General features: G+C 38.4%; 1 long non-coding RNA gene across 2 annotated transcripts; it reads right to left on the bottom strand.

Annotated features, from left to right (window-relative positions):
* Window positions 1-21,077: 21,077 nt before the first annotated feature.
* Window positions 21,078-23,687, bottom strand: LOC110884518. Of its 2 annotated transcripts, none has more exons than XR_002561242.2 (4): window positions 23,200-23,687; window positions 22,670-22,890; window positions 21,427-22,532; window positions 21,078-21,341 (listed from the first exon to the last, which is right to left on the bottom strand). It is a non-coding gene; the product is annotated as an uncharacterized LOC110884518 (long non-coding RNA). The 2 variants fall into 2 exon arrangements; XR_002561243.2 differs by having other exon boundaries at window positions 22,670-22,880.
* Between the last annotated feature and the right edge of the window lie 332 nt (window positions 23,688-24,019).

The raw sequence follows: 24,019 nt of genomic DNA, 5'->3' as shown, positions 1-24,019 counted from the left end.
CCTACTTCAGCAACCAAAGATACCACAATGGAAATGGGAGGAAATTTCCATGGATTTTGTTACTGGCCTGCCTAGATCCCAGCGTGGGAACATACTATTTGGGTAATCGTGGATCGACTCACAAAGTCTGCTCACTTCTTGGCTATCAAGGAAACTGACAAGTTCTCTACATTAGCATACATTTACTTGAAAGAAGTTGTTTCGAGGCATGGAGTGCCAACCTCTATTATTTCGGATCGTGATGCACGATTCACTTCAGAACTGTGGCAAGCAATGCACAAACCTTTTGGCTCACGGCTAGACATGAGTACATCTTATCACCCTCAGACGGATGGGCAGTCTGAGCGCACTATCCAGACTCTAGAAGACATGCTTCGGGCGTGTGTTATCGATTTCGGCAACAGCTGGGAAAAACATCTCCCGTTAGTGGAGTTCTCGTACAATAACAGTTACCACACCAGCATACAAGCCGCTCCATTCGAGGCATTATACGGACGTAAATGCCGATCACCTCTTTGTTGGGCAGAGGTGGGTGATAGTCAGATCACAGGTCCAGAAATGGTAGTTGATGCTACTGAACTGATTGCACAGATACGACAACGCATGGCGGCAGCTCGTGACCGTCAGAAAAGTTACGCTGATAAGCGCAGGAAACCACTCGAGTTCCAAGTTGGGAATCAAGTGCTACTCAAAGTCTCACCCTGGAAGGGTGTGGTCCGTTTTGGTAAACGAGGCAAGCTCAATCCGTGGTATGTTGGACCGTTCGAAATCATTGAAAGAATAGGCAAGGTGGCCTACAAACTGAACCTACCAGCAGAACTCGGTGCAGTTCATAACGTTTTCCACGTGTCGAATCTGAAGAAGTGCCTGTCAGATGAGACCCTCATAGTTCCTTTGAAGGAACTCACTATCGATGAACAGTTGCATTTCGCCGAGGAACCTGTTGAAATCACAGACCGGGATGTTAAGGTCCTCAAGAGCACCAGAATACCTCTTGTTCGAGTTCGTTGGAACTCCCGTCGTGGCCCAGAGTTCACCTGGGAACGAGAAGACCAAATGAAACTCAAGTATCCCCAGTTATTCGGAAACCATGCAACTACTACTGAGGCTGAAGCTTCTACAGAATTTCGGGACGAAATTCCAAATCAACGGGGGGATGATGTGACACCCCAGGAAAACCAGTAAACGACACAACACAACTAGCTTCCTCAGTAACCGCATGCTAAATTTCGGGATGAAATTTCTTTCAAGTTGGGGATAATGTGACAACCCTTAACTTCAGGTTAATGCTTTAACTTAACATAATTAAGTTGGTCGCACAATCTTTAGCATTGCATGGAACTATGCACTACTTTATGCATTATTTGACTTACATGAGAACTTTGAGCCTTGACTGTAAAATTATATGTGGTGTGTGTGTGTTTGTGTAAAGGATGATACTTAGGGGTGTTTAGTGGTAATAATGAAAATAAAACAAAACCCCTTAACCCTAATCATTCTCACCAATTCCAATCATACGGCAGTTCAAATCATTCTCTCTACAATCATTTCTCTCATCATTCTTGGCTACACAAGTTCTCTTGCATCAATCTTGATCTTCCAATCCATCTAGAATCAATCTAAGGTAAACGTTTAATGGTTATTTGTTGTTAATCATTGATTATTTAATTCATGCAAACCCTAGCTCTCCAAACAATGGTTCTGTGTTTATTGATCATTCTGATTGTTGTGAAATAGTTTATGAACAGTTGTGTAATCACTTGCCTGATGTTAAGAGGCCTGATATGTTACAATTGTCTAATTGTTGATTAGATTACAACATTGCCAATGTATGAAAATTAGGGTTTTTGATCGTAACCTGCAATGTAACTGTTCCATTGAAATTCTGTAAAATGGTTTTGGAATTCACGCATGTGATAACTCAGAGTTAAGTGTCAGGACTTTGTGAAGTCACAAGTCCGAATTTTGTAAAGGAACTCAAGGTCCGAATTTTAGTAAACAATGTATGGTCCGAATTTTACAAGACTTGTGGTCCGAATTTTAGTAATGAAACACATGATCCGAGTTTTATAAATGAAACATGGTCCGAGTTTTTAAGAGGGGATGTTTGGTCCGAGTTTTAAGAGGGGGTGCCTGGTCCGAGTTTAAGAGGGGGTGTTTGGTCCGACTTTTATAAGGGGGTGTTTGGTCCGACTTTTATAAGGGGGTGTTTGGTCCGACTTTTATAAGGGATGTTTGGTCCGACTTTTATAAGGGATGTATGGTCCGACTTTTGATTGAATGTTATATAGTCTGAGTTTTTGTAAATGAAACCTGGTCCAAATTTTATAAGTAGTGCATGATCCGAGTTTGTTGATGCTTGTAAGGCCCAAGTTTAATAATATTGCGAGCTTGAATCAGGTTAAATGTTGAATGAAAACACTTATCCTGCCATTGTATGTTACTGTATGTTACTGTATGCTACTGTATGTTTCTGTATGATACTGTATGTTACTGTATTGTATGTTACTGTATGTATGTGCAATCTATGTCATGTCCATCTGTAAACAATTATCACACGGAACACAGTTGTTTGGACACCAAGGAATTGTAAAACTTAATTGAACGTAAACACTTACATCGAGTTTATGTGCAATGTACCTTAGGTCGTGTGTAACGGACCTCACCATTAATTAACACTAGAAGCACAATAACAAACCGAGCAAACCAAGGTGAGTTCACACTCTTACCAAGGCATGGGATTCCCGGGGTAGGGAATGGGATTGGATGATTATCTGTAGTTACATTGTTGTTGGGAATTATGAAATACTGACCTCGGATGGGAAAGGTCACTTATAGATACTGCTAGACTAGTGATACATGGGGAAGCCCCTACTACTCTTCGCACACATGCCTATAATGGCCGCGATGCTGATACTGATCTTCGCACACATGCCTGGAATGGCCGCGATACTGATACTAAACTTCGCACACATGCCTGGAGGGCCGCGATACAAATAAAACTAGTCTACAATACATGGGAAACCCCCACTAATCTTCGCAAACATGCCTGGAGGGCCGCGATGTAATTATAAACGATACATGGGTTACTAAACAAACAAATATTTTATGAAATGAACACTATTACTAAACAACCCACTGTGAACTCGCTCAACTAGTTGTTGACTCTCTGTTACATGCCTTGCAGGTCGTTAGGTATACATGGAGCTTGCACTGGGAGACGTGGTCGTTGTGGACAAGGATCGTGAAGGCTTTGTTTAAACATTTTGACATTACATATTCATACTTATGTTGGGCTTTTACTTATATGCTTCCGCTAAACATTGATATTGCACTTATGTTTTGAACACCTTTCATATTGGTTTGGTTGAATTACATTTACTTTTACTTATTACTTACATGTTCAATATGATTGGTGGCTTGATCCTGGTCAGTCACGCTCCCAAGCGGTGATACTCCGCGGGTGGATTTTGGGGGTGTGACATAACATGTTGTCCTGGTATGTATAAAAACTCGGTGATTATCTTTGTGACACATCCGTATTTATCTATTTATGCACACTTGTTGTTGTATGAATTGATTTATACGATTGGTGGATTGTTTGATGTTTGTTATGTGTATATTTGTATACGTATATATGTTCTACTACTATTTAGTATGATGGTATCAGACAAATGCCTAACCCTGTTGTGTCGTGTTTTGAAAGAAACATGGCACCAAGGAGAATGGTGAACGCCCGAGGTTCTGATCAACCTCCACCTCCGCCGATGCCGAGGACTGCCGAAGAGTTGAACTCTCTTCTGGAAGAAAGTATTTCTGAAGCTATCGCCCAGTACGAGGCAAACCGTGCTGAGCACAGTGGAGGCTCAGGAGGTACTGGACGTAATGGACATGGAGATTCATCTGGTGGAAACCCTACCCAAGGTAACCTTGAGTTGATTTGCTAAAATTTGATGAAACTTATGAGTGGTCTTTGTTTCATTGTTTATTGATTAATCATGTGCGAATTGGTTGAATAAATTCCAGGCTGCACCTACAAGTAGTTTCTAGACTATAAGCCACTAAATTACGATGGCACCGAAGGTGCAGTGGCTTTCATGCGCTGGACGGAGAAAACTGATTCCACGCTCCGAATGAGCAAGTGCACTGCGGATCAACAAGTTACTTTCGTTACTGGGTTATTCGTCGATGAAGCTTTGACTTGGTGGAACTTGCAAGTCCAAACTTTGGGAGATGATACAGCTTACGGTATGTCATGGGATGACTTGAAGGAACGAATGAGAGAAAAGTATTGTTCACGCGCTAAACTCCAAAGGCTGGAGACTGAGTTTTGGAATCTATCCATGGTTGGTGCGAACATTGTAGGTTATACTCAGAGGTTCCATGATCTCTCGAGACTGATCCTCTATCTGGTGACTCCTGAATTTAAGTGCATTGAGCGCTACATCTGGGGATTGGCTCCAGAGTTTCGTAGTTTGGTGACTGCGGTAAACCCTACAACCATTACTCAGGCTATAACTCTGGTTGTCAGCCTTACTGAGGATGTTATTCGCATGAAGAAGTTGTCGTTGAAGACCGCTAAGAAAACCGAAACACATGCTGAATCATCTGGTGAAAAAAGAGAAAACATTCAAATCTGAATCAGTCAACCCGCAACAACAAGGGCTCCAATAACAAGAAGCGTGGCCCTAATCCACCCAAGGAGGTGAAAAGACTTGCAGCCGCGAATGATACCGTGGCTAGAGGATACCAAGGAACTATGCCTAAATGCAACAAGTGCAAGTATCATCATGATGGAGCTTATCGCATTCCGGGGTGCGAAAAATGTGTAAGATTGGGTCACCGAATAGAAGATTGTTGAGGAAGAGGAAATGGAGGCGGTAATAAAAACGGTAATGGGAACAAAATTGGAAATGGTGCTGGCAACGGAAATGGTAATCGTAGTGACAACGGTGCTGGTAATTTAAATGGAAATGGAAAAGGGCGAAATCATGGTTGTTATGGTTGTGGTAGCACTGATCACTTCAAGAAAGATTGCCCGAAGGAAAACAACGCTTAGGCTCGATCATTTGTTATTGGAGGAAGGAACGCTCACGAGGACCCTAATGTGGTCACTGGTACGTTTCTCATAAACAATCACTTTGCATCCATATTATTTGACACTGGTGCTGATTATAGTTTCATGTCTGTGGAATTTAAACGTATGCTTGGGGTTGAGTCTAGTAAGTTAGATATCCCTTACTCCATAGAACTAGCCGATGGTAAGCTTGTTGAATCAAGTGAAGTTGTTAGAGGATGTACATTGGAACTTGGTGAACGAGAATTTAGCATCGATCTCCTTCCTATCCAACTGGGTAGTTTTGATGTCGTAGTCGGAATGGACTGGCTATCCAAGAATAGAGCCGAAGTTGTTTGTCACGAGAAAATCATTCGCATCCCTCTTGCGAATGATGAGACACTCATAGTGCATGGAGAGAAAAGAGACACGCCCCTGTGAATCATCAACTGTATGAAGGCATAAAAATGCTTACGAAAAGGATGCGTTGCTATCCTGGCGCACGTGATAGATAAGAAGGTTGAGGAGCCAAAGCTTGAAGACATCCCTGTGGTAAAGGAATTCCCTGAAGTCTTCCCCGAAGACTTACCAGGATTACCTCCGCAAAGACAAGTCGAGTTCCATATTGACTTGGTTCCAGGCGCCACCCCTGTGGCCAAGGCACCATATCGACTTGCACCATCTGAGATGCAAGAATTATCTACACAACTCCAGGAGTTGTTGGATAAAGGATTCAAAAGGCCGAGTTTCTCGCCTTGGGGAACTCCAGTATTGTTTGTGAAGAAGAAGGATGGAACCTTGCGGATGTGTATTGATTATAGAGAGTTGAATAGGCTCCCTGTTAAGAACCGGTATCCACGACCAAGGATTGACGACTTATTCGACCAGTTGTAAGGATCGAGCTATTACTCCAAGAATGACCTTCGATCGGGCTATCATCAGTTGAGGATTCAGGAGGAGAGCATACCAAAGACTGCGTTCAGAACTCGTTGTGGGCACTACGAGTTCCTTGTGATGCCGGTTGGATTGACGAACACACCAGCAGTGTTTATGAATCTGATGAATCGTGTATGCAAACCATATCTCGATAAATTTGTGATTGTATTTATCGACGATATCCTGATCTATTCACGAACGAAGGAAGAGCATGAACAACATCTAAGAACCATTCTGGAACTGTTGAAGAAAGAGAAGCTTTATGCGAAGTTCTCAAAGTGCGAATTTTGGATTCGCGAGGTACAGTTCCTTGGTCATGTGGTAAACGAGAATGGTATTCATGTAGACCCATCAAAGATTGAAGCGATAATTTTTGGGATTAGCGGGGTATTACCGAAGATTTATTGAGAATTTCTCTAAAATTGCTCAACCGCTAACTTCCCTCACACAGAAAGACAAGAAGTTTGACTCGGGAGAAAAGCAGGAAGAAGCTTTCCAACTTCTCAAAGACAAGCTATGCGATGCACCAACACTATCTCTACCCGAAGGCACTGAAGACTTCGTAGTATACTGTGACGCTTTACGTCAAGGTTTGGGTTACGTGCTTATGCAACACCAAAAGGTCATCGCTTATGCATCACGACAATTGAAGGTTCATGAGAAGAATTATACCACCCACGAGTTGGAACTAGGCGCGGTGGTATTTGCTCTGAAGATTTGGCGACATTATTTGTATGGAAATCGTTGTACGATCATCACAGACCACAAGAGCTTGCAGCATATATTTAATCAGAAGGAATTAAATATGCGTCAGCGCCGATGGGTTGAGTTGATGAATGATTATGACTGTGAGATCAAGTACCACCCTGGAAAGGCGAATGTGGTAGCAGACGCCTTGAGTCGAAAGGAAAAGGGTTAAGACCTTAAGAGTTCGAGCTTTGGAGATGACATTCGTACGAATCTCACTTCGCGCATTCAGATGCATATCAAGAAGCCCTCAAGGAGACAAACCTCAAAGTTGAATATCTCCAAGGTAAGGTATGGAGAAACAATTGGTGCCAAACGAAGAGGGAACCTTATACTTTATGGGACGCATTTGGGTTCCGCTCTATGGCGGTATTCGAGAGATAATCTTTGATGAAGCTCACAAGTCAAGATATTCGATCCACCCAGGATCGGACAAAATGTATCAAGACTTGAAAGAATACTATTGGTGGCCGAATCTCAAGAACGACGTTGCAGCATACGTTGGAAAATGCCTAATCTGCGCTAAGGTTAAGGCCGAGTATCGGAAACCATCAGGTCTACTGCAACAACCTGAAATTCCCGTATGGAAGTAGGAACAAATATCGATGGATTTCATAACGAAGTTACCCAGGACCCCCAGAGTGTCACACCCCAACCGATGGCGGAAACATCGGGGCGGGACGAACAAATCGCTCAAAGCATCATAACGCTACTTGTTTCAACATAGATTTAGTCAAAATTTCATAATAAACTTAAATTGTCATACAAACCAATCATGATCAAAAATTGTATCAAAAAACATCCCAAAGTTTCAACATAATCAAAATATATTAAAATATATTCACGTCCAAACTTATCAACCTGCAACATATATTAAAATACATTTAACAAAAATGTTGGCGAGTATACAAGTTTAATACATAGCATATATAGTTTAAATCTCGTGTCCAACATGATAACATATTACAAGTTTCAACATGCCAGCTAGCGTAATCAATACGTTAACCTAAGTTTCCAACGCGTTAATCTTGCCTGTCCCAAAAGAATAGCTGAGGTTAACATGTTTGACTTGACAATACCCCAAGACTCGAGGGCGGTGCGTTACTCCTATTGCGCTATAATTGTCAAGGTGGCTAAAAATAAGCTTCACATTCCCATAGCATAAAAGTCTCACAAGTATCACAAGTATCATGTTTTAATGTTTCATAACGGACAGAGTAAGTTTCAAAGCAAGTTTCAAGTGTCACATGTTTATATAGAATACATGTTGCATCCCAAAGTGTTGAAAAGCAAAAAGGGATTCGAGTATACTCACAGTGGGTGCTTAGAACTAAACACTGCCTAATTGGATCAAAGGGAGCGCTGGATCAGCCTGCATGTGGGAACAGAGCATAAGTCCTCCAAGTGTTGACCCGGTCATGAACAGAGTGTCGAAAAATCGAGTTAACATGTGTGACAGACTATCCGAGCGGATGGTCATCCGGATGGATGGCCATTCGAACGGATGGGTTCCATCCGATCGGATGGTCATCCGAGCGGATGACCATTCGAACGGATGGCCATTCGAACAGTGTGTGGGTGTCTGTGAACTGTTAAGGTTTTTGATGTTTTGATCATAGTGCCCTGTAAAACAAACAACAATTATTATCATAGGCAGATCATCTGGACGGATGGTCATCCGATCGGATGACCATTTGAACAGATGGTCAGTGGGTGAAGTTTCGTAAAAATTTCCAAGCTTTGAGTTAACGGAGACGGTGTGACGACGTGTCAAACAACGGAAACCTACCAAATCCAGCTCATTCGATCGGATGGGTATCACCCCGTCGGACAGTCGAGCTGTTCTTGGTGAGCTTTCATGTTTGGACCCGTTAATCGGTTCGTTTTCTCCGGTGGAAATCAGTTTTCAGGCCGACTCTCGGCTAAGGAACGAGTCGAGAGTCTGATTGAGTCCGATTTCATCAAAGTTTTGTATAAAAACTGAGGAAAAGTTCGGAAATCAGTTGTAAAACGTGAAGTTTATCAGATCCGAGCTGGAAACATGTGAAATTTCGTTAGATCTGGCATAAAAATTTGATAATCCTTTAGATTTTGTATAAAAGTTGTGAAAATACACTAGATCTAGAACGAATCTTGGTTAAATGGTGCTCCTCAACAGTTTGCATAAGCAACCGAGCGGAAACCGCCTTCAAGAGGTCCAAATCTGTTGGTTTTCGGAAAGAGTTGAAGTGTTCGTGTGATTTCGATGAAGAATAATGGTGTAGTAGTGAATAAAGATGAAGGTTAGAGAAGATTTGAGGTAAAAAGCTTACAATTTGGCCTTGAATCGCGAAGGAAAGCGTCTGAGAGCGTGAGAGAATGGTAGAGGAAAAGGTGAGAATGAAGTGTTAAGTGTCCTATTTATAGGTGATAGTGACAGGCTCAGTCGAATGGTGGTGATCGAATGGGTTAAGTCGGTGCAGTGTGACGGTCGATCGAATGGCGTTTCGGTCGAATGGTCATCCGAGCGGATGGTCATCCGATCGGATGTCCATTCGGACTGCCGATTCACGTTTATTAATTTTCCGACTGTGGTTCGTTTTGCGAGCGAGGTTAAGTGTTACGTTACATATAGTATTGTTGCATCTGGATGTTCAAATAACATAAACAACACAAGATATTTCCGTATTTCAAGTTCGTGTTTAAGCTAGTTTCTCGTTCAGTAAGTATCAAAGCATCACAAAGAGTCAAGAATCTAGGGTAAATACATCGTTCACATACATTTATAAGCATCACAAGAGTCAAGAATCATATTGTTCACATATAAGAAGCATAACATAGAGTAAAAATTTCACATAGCTCCACATAATTAAGATTCAACAATTCATTTCTCATTATGATCGATTGTCTCAAGTGTAAAAGCATCACAAGATAGGGAGTACGTCAAGACTTGCCGAGACAATAAAAGTATCAATACGCAGGGCGTTACATAGAGGGCATGACATGATATGGGTAATAGTTGATCGATTAACAAAGTCTGCACACTTCCTACCAATTCGGGAGAAAGATAGCACTGGAAAGCTTGCTGAGCTGTATCTTAAGGAAATTGTGGCACGTCATGGAGTGCCTATTTCGATAATTTCAGACAGAGATTGACGTTTTGTATCAAGAATCTGGCAATCCTTTCAAGAGGCCTTTGGATCTCAATTGGATCTGAGCACGGCCCTCCATCCGCAAACAGACGGCCAGAGCGAACAGACTATACAAACTCTTGAAGACATGCTTCGCGCATGTGTAGTGGATCTTGGCGGCAGCTGGGATATGCATCTACCCTTAGTTGAGTTTTCCTATAATAACAACTACCATACGAGCATAAAAGCCGCACCGTTCGAAGCTCTATATGGCCGCAGGTGTCGCTCACCGTTGTATTGGGCCGAAGCCGGGATACACAACTGACTGGTCGCGAACTTGTTTAAGAAACGACCGACAAAATCATGCAGATCCGAGACCGTATCAAGGCGGCTCGTGATTGACAAAAGAACTACGCCGATCGTAGACGGAAACCTTTAGCCTTTGAGGTGGGAGACAAAGTTTTATTGAAGGTCTAACCTTGGAAAGGTGTAGCAAGGTTCGGGAAACGTGGAAAGTAGAATCCACGTTACATTGGACCATTCAATATCTTGAAAAAGATTGGCACCGTAGCATACAAACTGGAGTTACCAGAGGAACTAAATGGTGTACATGATACGTTCCATGTGTCAAACCTCAAAAAGAGTCCAACCCAGGAAACAGTTATCATCCCAACGGATGAGGTACACATCGACGACAAACTCCGATTTATAGAAGAGCCTGTTAGAAGCTTGTTAGAAGCTTAGATCTAACAAGTTTAAGCATGAATCTTGTGTTTATGTTTAGATATATCATGTTAAAGCTTGTTAGAAGCTTAGATCTAACAAGTTTAAGCATGGATCTTGAAAGATCCATGGTTAAACTTGAAGATGAACTTGTGAAACCTTTATGTAAACATGAGAAATGATTTTTAAAGCATGATCTTGTGTTCTTTAAGTGACTAAATTTATGTAAAGTTAACTTATGAACCTAAACTCCATGAAAATTTTGTAAAAGGTTCATCAAGAAGCTTATTTATGAAAGATTCAAGTATGTTAAGCATGGATCTTGGAAGATCCATGATGAAACTTGATTTTAAACATAAAGATCTTTTAAATAAGCATAAGAATGGTTTTAGAACATGTTTTTCAAGACTTTGAAGCCTTAAAACTCATGGATGGTTTAGTTAGTAAGTTAAAGTTTCATAAAAAGTTTGTTAAAATTAACAAGAACACTTTTTTTTTTGAAAGATCCTTGTATGTGAAGTGTAGATCTAAAAGACTACACATTTTTAATAAGAATCAAGTTCAACATAAGGTTTTACATGATAAAATTAGTGCATGTTACTTGTGAAAATTGTTGGAAATTGTTTTGGTGATGAAAAGAAAATAAACACATGTTTTGAAAACATGGTAAACCTCCATTTTTAGGGGAAACTATGTCAAAATTTTAATAAAATTTTGACACTTAGAAAAATATAAGTTTTGGTGAAACTTATTTCCCCAAAAATTCACCTAAAACTATTTAACAAGGTTTCCTAATTTTTGGTAGAAAATTACAAGCTAAGAAATAAGGATTTGTATCAAGTTAAAAGTGTGAGAAAGGTGAGAAATATTGTGGAGATGACATGTGTCCTAAATTTAAATTAATTCAAAAGGGTAAACAAGTAATTTTATCATTAATTCAATTAATTAAAAACTTCCCATAACCGCCACCTTAATTATGGGAACTGGATTTTTTTTAAAAGATCTCTATAAACACTATTCGGCAAGTATATAACACCATTCAGCAAGTATATAACACCATTCAGTAAGTATATAACACCAATCAGTAAATATATAACACTATTCAGTAACACCATTCAGCAAGTATATGACACTATTTATTAAGTATATAACACCATTCAGTAAGTATATAACACAATTCAGTAAGTATATAACACAATTCAGTAAGTATATAACATCATTCAGTAAGTATATAACACAATTCATGGACTAAACATCTGATCGAGACATATTTTTTCTCTATATAAGTATAGCAATATGGTACTCATATTATACAATATAACATTTTGGGTACGTTGTTAACTACAGTGCCAGTTTCCAGGTTCTTATAACCCACATCCGCCGGTCATTACCACCATAGAGATAGCGAAACCATAAGGTACAAGTCATTTGCCTTAGGTCGCTGGAAACCGGACGACGCAGCTGTCCTCCATCACCACCGCTAGATCTGGCTGTCGGAAACCCTTTGCTGGTCTAGGATTGCCGCCGGATTAGTGATCGGAACTGAGACCTGCAACAGGAGTTGAGTGAAATGACCACTGTCTTGAAAGAAAAAAAAATGAGAGATAGGTTGTAGAGAATGGGGTTGTCGAACGCCGCATCGAGCGGCGACGCGGCTGAACCACAACGGAGCTACGGTGGCGAAACTAAACACCGGAGTTGAGTGAAACCAAAAACCCTCAACTCGCCGCAACCCTTTACCGAACTGGTCGGAACTGTGACCTGCAACAACTGGTGACCTTTTTAGTTTGAAACCGATCACTAAAACCATTAAAATTGGCTGGATTCCGGACCTGCTTTTACCGATTGAACGCATCGCACTCCACTGCTACATACTCCCCTTCCGTTTTTTTAATCCTTTTACGTCTTCTTCAATTTCTCTCTCACACACACAAATACAGTAGCCATGGATTTGGGGTATAGTTTATTGAATCTTGCAGCATCTCTTCACCATGTTGCTCTTCCTCCCTCCAAGGTTCTTCTTCAAATTTTGTCTTTGTACATAAAAAAGAACCAAATGTGTTTCTCTATCCAGATTTATTTTGTATGTTTAATGCGAGGAGGAAGAGTGGTTTTAATTTTTGATGGTTTTGAATAGGTGTCAGCCTGACAAATGGTTTGAGAAAACAAATGGATAGTTAATTTACATAATTAAAATAATACTGAATTTTAATTTTTGATGGTTTTGAATTGGTATCATGACTGTATTTATACATTTTTATATTCATTAATTTGTCCATATTTTATTTAAGGTAACTATACCTTTTTAGAAGAGACCTAATATATTTATTTAAGTAAATGCATAAGTATGAAAATAATATTATAAGTTCATAAATTCATAAAAGAAAAGCATAGTTGTAGACTAAAAACATGAAATATAAAACTTTTACTTCTTCGTTTGGGTTCGTTTTCTATAGATATCCCGTCGTCATGGTCAAATCGTCGTAAGTATGAGGCGTCAACGGTGATATAATCGTTACCATGTTGAATACCAACAGAAAATGATGGTAATTCGTCAAACTGTTGTATTCTTCCTCGTAATATAACAATTCACATCGATGCTTAGCTACAATGCCAGAGGGCAATTTAGGTAATTTCTCCTTCGTCAACGTTGTTTCATCCAGGCAGAGAGGGTTTTTGAGGTTTGAGTTTGGCGACGGTGGGACAAAGCGGAGGGAGCGGCGAAGATGGTTTTCTGGAGCAGCGGTCCGAAGATGGTTTTCTGGAGCAGCGGTCGTGGCGGTCCGACGTGGGGAAGATGACTTAACAACCAGGGTGTATTTCGGAATCTATGGAGTGTCGGCATTCCGCAGTGGCGCAACTTAGGCATGGCCCAAGGGGGCACCCGACCCCCCGAACTTTTCGATGCGTAGTGTTATGAATAGTACTTTCGTATAGAAATTTTTTAGGTATATACGTTTCCGCCCCCCCCCCCCCCCCCGATTTCGGGAAATTTGGGGGGGGGGGGAGCTTCGCCAATGGCTTTCCGGTCAATAAAAAGTGAGAGAGAGAGAGGTGATAGTTACATGATTTTTATGTGGTTGTGGTGACAGTGGGCGTGATGGTTAGGTGGTTGTTCCGTAGTGGCGGTATGGTGCTAGAGGCGTTGGTAGTCGGTCGGAGGCGGCGGAGGAGAGTGATGGCGAGGTAGTCCAGTGCGCGGTAGGGTAGGGGGTGGTGATGGTGTTTGCTGGCAATGATAACAATTTTCGAAAGTTCAGCTTCCAAAATGGATTTTAAGAGGGATTGGAGCAATCTTACTTAATGAATTTGAACAAGGATTCATTTAAAGAACACGATAGGAAAAAAAAAAAAAAAAACTAAACTTATTTTTATCTAAACTGAAGTAATCAAAATTCAAAAATCTGATATAGTTGAGACTTGAGTATTATTCAGACTATGTATACTTGAGTGATATCCAGAGGTTTCGTACTGAGTGTTGCTAAAAATCGAAATCATTTTATTATTAACTGAAAAAACATAACTATAGGTATCTATATTTTTTTCTTTATGTATTTATATAGTTATATATTAGTTCATGTAGTTTGTTTTTTTGGAACTTTTTATGTTACTTTAAAGGTTTTGCACACTACATTCTGATAATTGGTCGTGAAAAATTATATTTTTTTTATCGGAATGAAAAATTATATTATTTTGATCGGAACGTATTTTAACGTTTTTTTTACATGTGTATATGTTTTCACTTAAAACTTAAAATTTATCCGTGACCGCCGCGAAGCGGCGGGTTTATTCCTAGTTAAAGATAAAAAACGCTCGTTATTATGGTGTAATTATTTTTTTAAAAAAAATACGTATAAAAAGTTATTGACGTTTAAAAAAGACAGGGGGAAGTTATATGTTCATTAATGTTAGTTTCTTAATTTAAAAATGTTAAATTTACCTATATACCCTTAATCTAGAAAATTAATATGTTTAATAGTAAACATTATTTACAATTTTGTCATTATGATCTCAACCATTAGATCAAAGATCTAATGGTGTAGATTCTTTCTTACCTTTCTCACAAAAAGCCTTTTTTTACATGAACCTCTACCTATATATATATATAGGATTAGGTTCAAACGTGAACATTTTCTCCAGCATGAACTGCGTGAACTGATCTGGGCCCTTGATTTTGTAGATGATAGATCTTAGATCAATGGCACAATTGTAATTAAAGGTATGATAAATTTAATTTAAATTTTAATCTAAAGGGTAAAATAGGGAACTTTCATATTAAAGATATGGAAACTAATTCATTTGTAATCCCCTAAAATCTCTGTATCAGTTTCAAAACACTCAAAACAAGATTCCCTCACCCACCACCTCACCCGATCTCTCCCTATTATCTGCATATGGCCGGATTTCCGGCGACTGCCGGCTGTGTTTTCCAGCGAAAGACCCCCCCCACCCTCTCGTTTCTACTCCGGCGCCACACAAGACCGGTGACCGGGTTAACCAGTAGAGCCGCCGCTCACGACGGCGCACGGCGACGACAGTCGGAGGGAGAGGAAGAGAGACGGTGGCTGTGGAGGTGGTTAAGCCAGAGAGATGAGATATCAAGAAGATCAAGCGACAAAGCCGGAAGCGCTGCTGCTCACCATGTTTTCCGGCAACAGAGACGGAAGCGACAGAGGCGGTGGCGGTTGTGCTTTTCCGATGACCTTCATGTTTTCCGGCGACGTGGTGAGGTTGATGTTGATTATGAAGATGGCGGCGATGTCGGAAGGTCATCAGTGGTGACAACTCAGTGTTATATGACCATGACTTAGGCAATTTTTGCCTGCCTTTCTAGTTAGCGTACCTTTCTGTTCTTTTTACATAAATATTCGTCTAGCACAAGAATATTTCATTTGCATGTGATAAATCTGGTGATAATATGTCTGCTATTTAGTTCAGTTACCATGATGAGAATTACATATAGTCATTTACTAGTTCATCATAACCCGAAAGAAAATAATAGTAAAATTGGAGAGTGACACAACCTCGTTTGTCTTAATTTTGGAGAAGATGCTTCTCACATCTACTTTTCATTTTGAAAATCAATAATAAAAGGAAAATTTTATTTTATGTGACTACTTCTAATATATTGATGAAAGCTTTTAATTTGATTTTGAAAACTTCATTTAGACTTAATTCTAATTTTACGTTATTTGTGTATTGAAAGACATCTTTTGAATAAGACTTTTGATAAGAAGAAAGCATTAAATCAGCAACTTATTTTAGGGCTATACCATTTAAGTTTTCTGGATTTCAATTTTTTGATTTTTGCTCTGTTTTTAATGCGATGTACACATGTGTATTCTGACTTAGCTCTGTTTTTTAAGCGATGTACACATGTGTATAGCGTCCGTTTTTCGTGATATCTTAGTTTTTTTTTTTGTGTATTGAATTTGTAAAGTTGTTGATGTACACTTGTGAATTATGCAAAGTATTAGTTGTTGAGTTTTTTTTTGTTCAATTCTTTGATTTTGCTCTGTTTTTAACGCGATGTACACATGTGTATTATGATTTTGCTCTGTTTTAAATGCAATGTACACATGTGTATTCTACTTTTTTCTCTAATTTTAACCCAATGCACACATGTGTATAGCGTCTGCTTTTGTGATATCTCATAATTTTTTGGTATTGAATGTGTAAAGTTGTTGATGTACACTTGTGAATTATGCAAAGTATTAGTTACTGAGTTTTTTTGTGCTATTTTAGGAAATGTCGTTAACGAGAAAAGTGGAGATGAAAGGTTGATAAGGATGATTCACGTATGAGGTCGATAAGGATGATTCACATATGTTTGTTTGCTTGGCCGATAAGGATGATTCAGCATACAACGTGGCGAATAGTTGTAAAAGTTTATGTTTTTTGTTTTTTTCGATTATGTTGGGTTTATTGTTTTTACGAAACTGGAACTTGTAATTATATGTTTTTTGTGTGGTTTGGAAAAAATTATGGAACTTGTAATTTGTTAAATATAAAATAATTTTACAGGTATTGTTTCTATGTATGTATTATGTAGCTAATTACACATATGTACGATGCTGAGTACACATGTGTACTGTTCTATTTATATCCAAGTACACATGTGTATACCGTTGAAATACGAAGGTTACGTGGATCTTAAAAATCAAAATTCGAATTCTGGTGATGAATCTGAAATAAAAATTAAAATTGAAATATGGTGATTTGTTGTTTGTTTTGATAATTATCTTATTAATAAATAAAACATAATGTGGATAATGAATTTAAATTAGGAAAGATGTAACTTAATTCAATTATTAAAATAATGATTTAAATCTAATTTCTTGCACAATTACAATCCTACCCTTAACAACTAAAAAGGAAATCAAGGGTCCAGATTTGTTCATGCAGTTCACTCTTGGGAGGTTGTTCCCGCTGGAACCCTACCCTATATATATATATATATATATATATATATAGGGAGAGGATCATGAGAAAACTACATATATATGAGAAAACTAGAAAACTAACTAAAAGCCACTAAAAGGAGGGGGGAGACTTTTAATGAAGGAATGGGGACTTTTAATGAAGGAGGGGTAAAATTGGAACAAAAAATATATAACTTTTCAAACATTTCCCATTTCTTCATACGTTATCATTTTAAAACAAAAATGGCACCATAAGATCACAAATTTTCTTATCTTTCATTCAAGTATATTCGGGCATATTTTTTATGACATAAAAAAAGATTTATGGTGTCGTCTTGTTTTCAATACTATTATTATAGTAGTGCACATGTGCAATATAACATGTACTACAATGTGCATTACATGCTTAAAATTAGCTTTTTAAGTCTAGTTTAGCTTTTAGGGTTAGTTTTTTGGAGGTTTAGGATTAGGATTAGTTTTTTTCGGGTTTATGTTTAGGGTTTAGTTTTAGGTTTTCGGGAGGGGGGGGGGGTTTAGGTTTTTTTTTTGGGCGGGGGGGGGGGGGGGGGGGGGTTAGGCTTTTGGTGGGAGGGTGAATTTAGGTTTTTGGGGGGTGGGGGGTTTAGGTTTTTGGGGGGTGTCGGTGGGGGGTGGGTTAAGTGGTTTAGGCTTTCCGTATTAGTGCACATGTGCAGTACAACAACAAAAAAAAAAATTTGAAAATTTTTCCATACATAAAAAGTAGCGATTTTTCTATAAAAAATTGTAAAAAAAAATTGGTATGTTTTTTAGGTTCTTTTAGTCTTTTGTAGTTAGTTTTTTTGTTTTCTCATTTAAACTAGTTTTCTCATGATCCATCCCCTATATATATATATATATATATATATAGAGTAGGAGTTCTGCGGAAAGTGTGTTTTTCCTAGAAAGTCTAGGAAGCGATCTAGGCCATCCGATTGGTGTTTTTAATGGCTTAGATCTAATGGATGGCATTTTCGTAATATTTGAGTTATATAATTAGAGACTTTTAATATAGTGAGGGTATTTTGGTAATTGAAAGGGTTTTAAATTAGTCAAGAACTCCCATATCAATAACCAATCCCTAAAATCATGGGATTTCCCCTCTTTCTCTCTCTCTCTCTTCCTAAACGCAACCAAAGAAGAACCAACCATTTTTCCTGCAAATATTCTTCTCCGATTGGACATATATCGGTTGTTTTTCATACTTGTTTCAATTTTTTTATCTATCATTGAATCGAGTTCTTATTTTTAGTTAATGGACCTCATTGTTTGACATGTTAGAGTGGGCTCTAGGTTTATGTGTTTTACCATTTTAATGTTGATTGATGATAGTGTGTTGAAGACGAAGACACTGGGTTGTGTTGAAGACGAAGACACTGACAGTGTGTCCAGCAATCTGCTTGATGTTAAAACACAATGTCAAGAAATATGCTTGCTGTTAAAACACAGTGTCAAGAATCCTCCAGCAATCTGCTTGCTGTTAAAACACAGTGTCAAGAAACCTCCAGCAATCTGCTTGCTGTTAAAACACAGCGTAAAGAAATCTGCTTGCTGTTAAAACACAGTGTCAAGGAAATCTGCTTGCTGTTAAAACACAATGTCAAGAAATCTGCTTGCTGTTAAAACACAGTGTCAAGAATCCTCCAGCAATTTGCTTGCTGTTAAAACACAGTGTCAAGAATCCTCCAGCAATCTGCTTGCTGTTAAAACACAGCGTCAAGAAATCTGCTTGCTGTTAAAACACAGTCTCAAGGAAATCTGCTTGCTGTTAAAACACAATGTCAAGAAATCTGCTTGCTGTTAAAACACAGTGTCAATAATCCTCCAGCAATCTGCTTGCTGTTAAAACACAGCGTCAAGAAATCTGCTTGCTGTTAAAACACAGCGTCAACAAATCTGCTTGCTGTTAAAACACATTGTCAAGAAACACAGCGTCTTGTATCATTTAAATTGAAACTGCCAATTTGATTTAAATGGAATATTTAGTTTCCATAGTTAGTTATCCTAATAAAATAATCCATAATTAAAATAATATTCAAATTACACAATTGCCCTTTTAGTTAAAATCCTTCAATGCCACATGTCGCGTTCTTATTGCTTCCTAGACTTTCTAGGAAAAACACACTTTCCGTAGGAACCCTACTCTATATATATATATATATATATATATATGTATATATATGTATATATATATATATATATATATATATATATATATATATATATATATATATATATATATATATATATATGTATGTATATATAGGGAGGAGCTCATGCGAGAACTCCATTTATTGTGAGAACCGCGAGAACCAATGTGAACACAACCTAAAATAGCTAAAAAAAACCTAACCCCCACCCCCCCCCCCCCAAAAAAAAACCTAAACCCCTCCCCCCCAAGCTAAATGCTAAAAACTAAAACCCCCAAAAAAAACCTAAAAAAAACCTAACCCCCCCCCCCCCAAAAAAAAAAAAAAAACCTAAACCCCCCTCCCCCACCCCCCAAAAACCTAAACCCCCCTCCCCAAGCTAAAATGCTAAAAACTAAACCGCCAAAAAACCTAAAAAAATCTAAAAAAAAAATTTAATATTTTTTATGCTCAAATCGCTACTTTTAGTGGCAAATTTTTTTTTTTTTTAAATTAATTTTAATTTTTTTTTTTGCTTCGAAAAGTAGCGATTTTTATATAAAAAATATTAAAAAAAATTGTGTGATTTTTAGCTATTTTTAGGCATTTTTGGTTGTGTTCACATTGGGTCTCGCGGTTCTCGCAATAAGAGGTGGTTCTCGCATGATCTTCTCCCTATATATATATATATATATATATATATATATATATATATATATATATATGTATAGGGAGGGACTCATGCGAGAACCACCCTTATTGTGAGAACCTTGAGAACCAATATGAACACAACCTAAAATAGCTAAAAAACACCTAAAAAAACCTACCCCGCCCCCCCCAAAAAAAAACCTAACCCCCCCCCCCCCCAAAAAAAAAAAAAAAACCTAAACCCCCCCAAGCTAAATGCTAAAAAAAACCTAACCTCACCCCCCCCCCCTCAAAAACCTAAACCCCCCTCCCCCACCCCCAAAAACCTAACCCCCCCCCCCCCCTCCACCCCCAAGCTAAAATGCTAAAAACTAAACCCCCCAAAAAACCTAAAAAAATCTAAAAAAATAAAAAAAATCTAAAAATTTTTTTTTGAATTTTTTAATATTTTTCATGTTAAAATCGCTACTTTTAGAAGCAAAAAAAAAACTTTTTTTTAAAAAAAATATAAAAAAAAAAAAAAATTTTGGCTTCGAAAAGTAGCGATTGTTTTATAAAAAATATTAAAAAATTCAAAAAAAAATTTGTGTGATTTTTAGCTATTTTTAGGCATTTTTTGTGTGTTCACATTGGTTCTCGCGGTTCTCACAATAAGAGGTGGTTCTCGCATGATCTTCTCCCTATATATATATATGTATATATTTAGTGATCACCAAATTTTGTGCTAAGTGTATATTATGTGTATTATACGAGTTTACATTAACCCGCGCGTTACGGCGAGATTTTAACAATGAATTTTTAGTATCACTATATGATATGCAAAAATTTTTAAGTTTATGCGATCACTATTTTCATTTTTCTTTTATCACGGGCCTACAACACCACACTAAAACTTTAACACTAAATAAACATAAAGTTTTTAAAGAATGCATTGCGACACCCTAAACGATTAGAAAATTAATGTTTTCGAAATCTATAAAATAAAATTAAAACCTTTACATAAACCCTCCCGCGTTTCAGTACACGTCATACCAAGAAATTAAATTTGACTTAACAAAAGTATGGTTTATTCCCAAAGTTCATGTCACTTATATGCTATATTTTAATTTTTTATTTGCTTTTTGGTTTTAGTTTTTCCAATATCCTTTGTGTACGTGAACCTATTTTCAAATTAGATTTTGGGTTTAATATGAAACTAGTGGTAATCATCGCACGTTGCGGCGCAGAAGCGGCAAAGTTCATTATAGTGCCGGTACAATATTGTCACACACCATGACAAACAAAATAGTTAAAAACATAAAACTTTTTTCTGAACAAACAAAAAGTTATATTATTCGCATGGGAAAGCAAAGCGCTAAACCCAAATCACCAAATATTACACATGTTTCCACCAGAGAATACATTCTACATACCAGCAAACTTATCGGCCAAAATTACACTTTAAACAATTTCCAATCCTCCTAGCTTAGAGCGACGGCCTTTGACCGGTTCCGGATCCATAATAGCCGAGAACCTTGACCTCTTCTATAACTTTTACCAGCAAAGGCGGCTTCTGATAAAAAAAACAATGTGTTTTAGGCTTTCTATAAACACTACACAGTAACCCAAAAAATGGCATTAATGATTAATCATTTTACCTTTCTTCTTGAGAACTGGAAAGACTTTGTGCATATCAAATAGGTCACCAACTTGGATGACAGAAATTGTTGGAGCTTACACCATTTGGAAACAATTTGTCACACCTTTTGACTAAAGAAACATGATACGAATACGTGTTACACCGAGTATCTATACTCGCCACATACCAGGCAAAGCACTGAACTATACCGCACATTTCTATTGGCAAGGCGCATGGAAAAACCCCTTGCGTTATCGTGCCCAGAGCCAGTTGTCTTCACCCAGCCAAAACACAATTGCCTGCTTCAAAACATCCAGCTGTCTCGGCTCCTTTTCTTCCGACCAAGCATTAGGCGGTCTAGACGAGGCCCACATCCATTTGGACCCACTTGGTTCCATCTTAAGTCTTTTTGTTATGCTGCAATTCTTTTTTACTTTCTAAACTAAAGAACCCCGAGAATTTATAAGCTAGAGGTTCTTATTCGAACCAATAATCTATCCAGACTCGAATATCACGCCAATTCCCCATGAGTCCGGTAATACTACGGCTCAAGCCAATACCTCTCTCCAATAAGTCACCCGATATCTTGAAGATCTAACTAATCTAACTACAAACTAAAAGAAGCCACTTGCAAGCCTATTATGTAAAAGACCAGGTGGTCGGCACCACTGTGATCATGATTCACGACGGAACCTTAAGACTCGTCGAAACTCATCACTGTTACCTCTGAACCGAACCCTCTGAATCTTCATGGAGCTCGCCACTACAACCTCTAAACCGACACCACCAACAGTTTCTACATCTCGGACGGTTACCAGAGGCTCACCGTTCCAGATCTCTCTCTATCTTACTGTTCTCTCTCTTTCTCCTGTTTCTCTCTCATTTAGTTTCTCACTTTTGTAGGTGGAGGATGAGAATGATGGTCTTCGATCTTGTTGGAGTTAATTACAGAAGTGATCACCGCTATTTCATCATCATCGGTTCTGGCCGAGCTGAACCGATGGGGAAAATGAATCCCTACTTAAAATCATAGCTGTTGTTGCAGCTCTCCTTCTCGCCCGACCCGAAGAACTTCAAAACGACCACAGTCTTCTTGTTTTTCTCTCTCTCACCTTTTACTTGCAGCTGTTTCAACAATGTACATTTTAGTATATTCAACATGAAATTAGAATCCATAAAAATCACATATGCAAAATCAATCAAGCATATAAAAAATTAGCAAAAGTTATTTCATAGTGAATCAATCAAATTCCTTGGATTACCAGTTAAGTCGAGATATCTTAATGCATCCAAAGCACGCAATATACAAACTGAACAAATATGGAACTGCCAGAACAACCGGTTAGCCCTTTTCTCTTGCACCTAGCCTCAACCTCACCTAAGCCGATGTGTGCTTCGCCTTGTACTGAGGGGCCTCTAGTCCTACTTCACAGTCTCAGACATCTACATGACATTTTTTAGCTTATCTGCTATCTACATGTAACTAAAACACAAGTTGAAATAAATTGGAGCTCAATTCAAGATCTCTTACATGAACATCAGAATTAATATGCTTAAACCAAGCTCAATTCATGTGCAATTGAAACATACACGAGTTTAATATACTATTTATAAGAAAAAAACTTTCACACAAAAGACGACAATTCAATTTCTTACATTATACTATAAACTTAATTCAAAACAATCATTCTACATCTTCTTCAACCAAAAACCAATACAAAGCACCATCTGAAAACAAAGGCAAAAAAAAAAAAAAAAAAAAAAAAAAAACAAACAAACAAAAAAAACTCACCGGCCAAGACGAAGTCTGAATGTGCAGTTTGATGGCGAACAACAGAGACCTAGCGGCACCGGAACCTCACCGGAGGTTACCTACTCATCAGATCAACATGACTCGCCAGATAAAGGATCATGGGCAACCGGCCCAACCAAATAGTGAACATGCAAGAGAAAAGGGCTAACCAGAAATTGTTGGAACCTTCCGGAACCTAGCCGGTTGACCGCCGTCATTGTCATGAAATCTGGAGTGGTGAAGCAAGACGTGGTTTTTGAAGCAGATTCACCACATCGCCGTCATCATGGTTCACACCTGAACCCTAGGCTCGTCGGAAGTCGTCGTGTGGGGGCCGGTTGCCGGAGACTCACCGGCTCTGGGCTCGCTAAATCTTCCGCATATCTTTCTCTCTATGTTCTCTATCTCTAATCTCTTTCTCCTGTTTCTCTTTCTTTTTGGCTGCGTATCTTTTGTGAGAAGGGCAGGTGAGGTGGAAGATAAGGAGCTGAAACATCAAAACACGTGTAAATGGGTAAGACACATATGACAGACACTGATACTAATAATTTTAATTTAATAATAATAAAAAATCACTGTTCATTCGCTTTCCTTTTTATCATATACTAGTGATTTTCCCCCGCGCTTCGCGGCGAAAATTCGGTTGGTATATGTTCGGTTCGTTATGGTACATACACTCGTTATAGTAACCGAAAGAGAAAAACATACATGGAAAACAATAAAAATGAATATCCATACCAGTACCGATGTTGTCCATTTTTTTTTTTTTTTGGAATGATAATGTCTGGTTTGCTCTATTTACCAATAATTCTAATCTTTA

The sequence above is a fragment of the Helianthus annuus genome, chromosome 10, assembly GCF_002127325.2.
Source record: "Helianthus annuus cultivar XRQ/B chromosome 10, HanXRQr2.0-SUNRISE, whole genome shotgun sequence".
NCBI lineage: Eukaryota > Viridiplantae > Streptophyta > Magnoliopsida > Asterales > Asteraceae > Helianthus > Helianthus annuus.
This window is presented reverse-complemented; position numbering and strand designations above follow the sequence as displayed.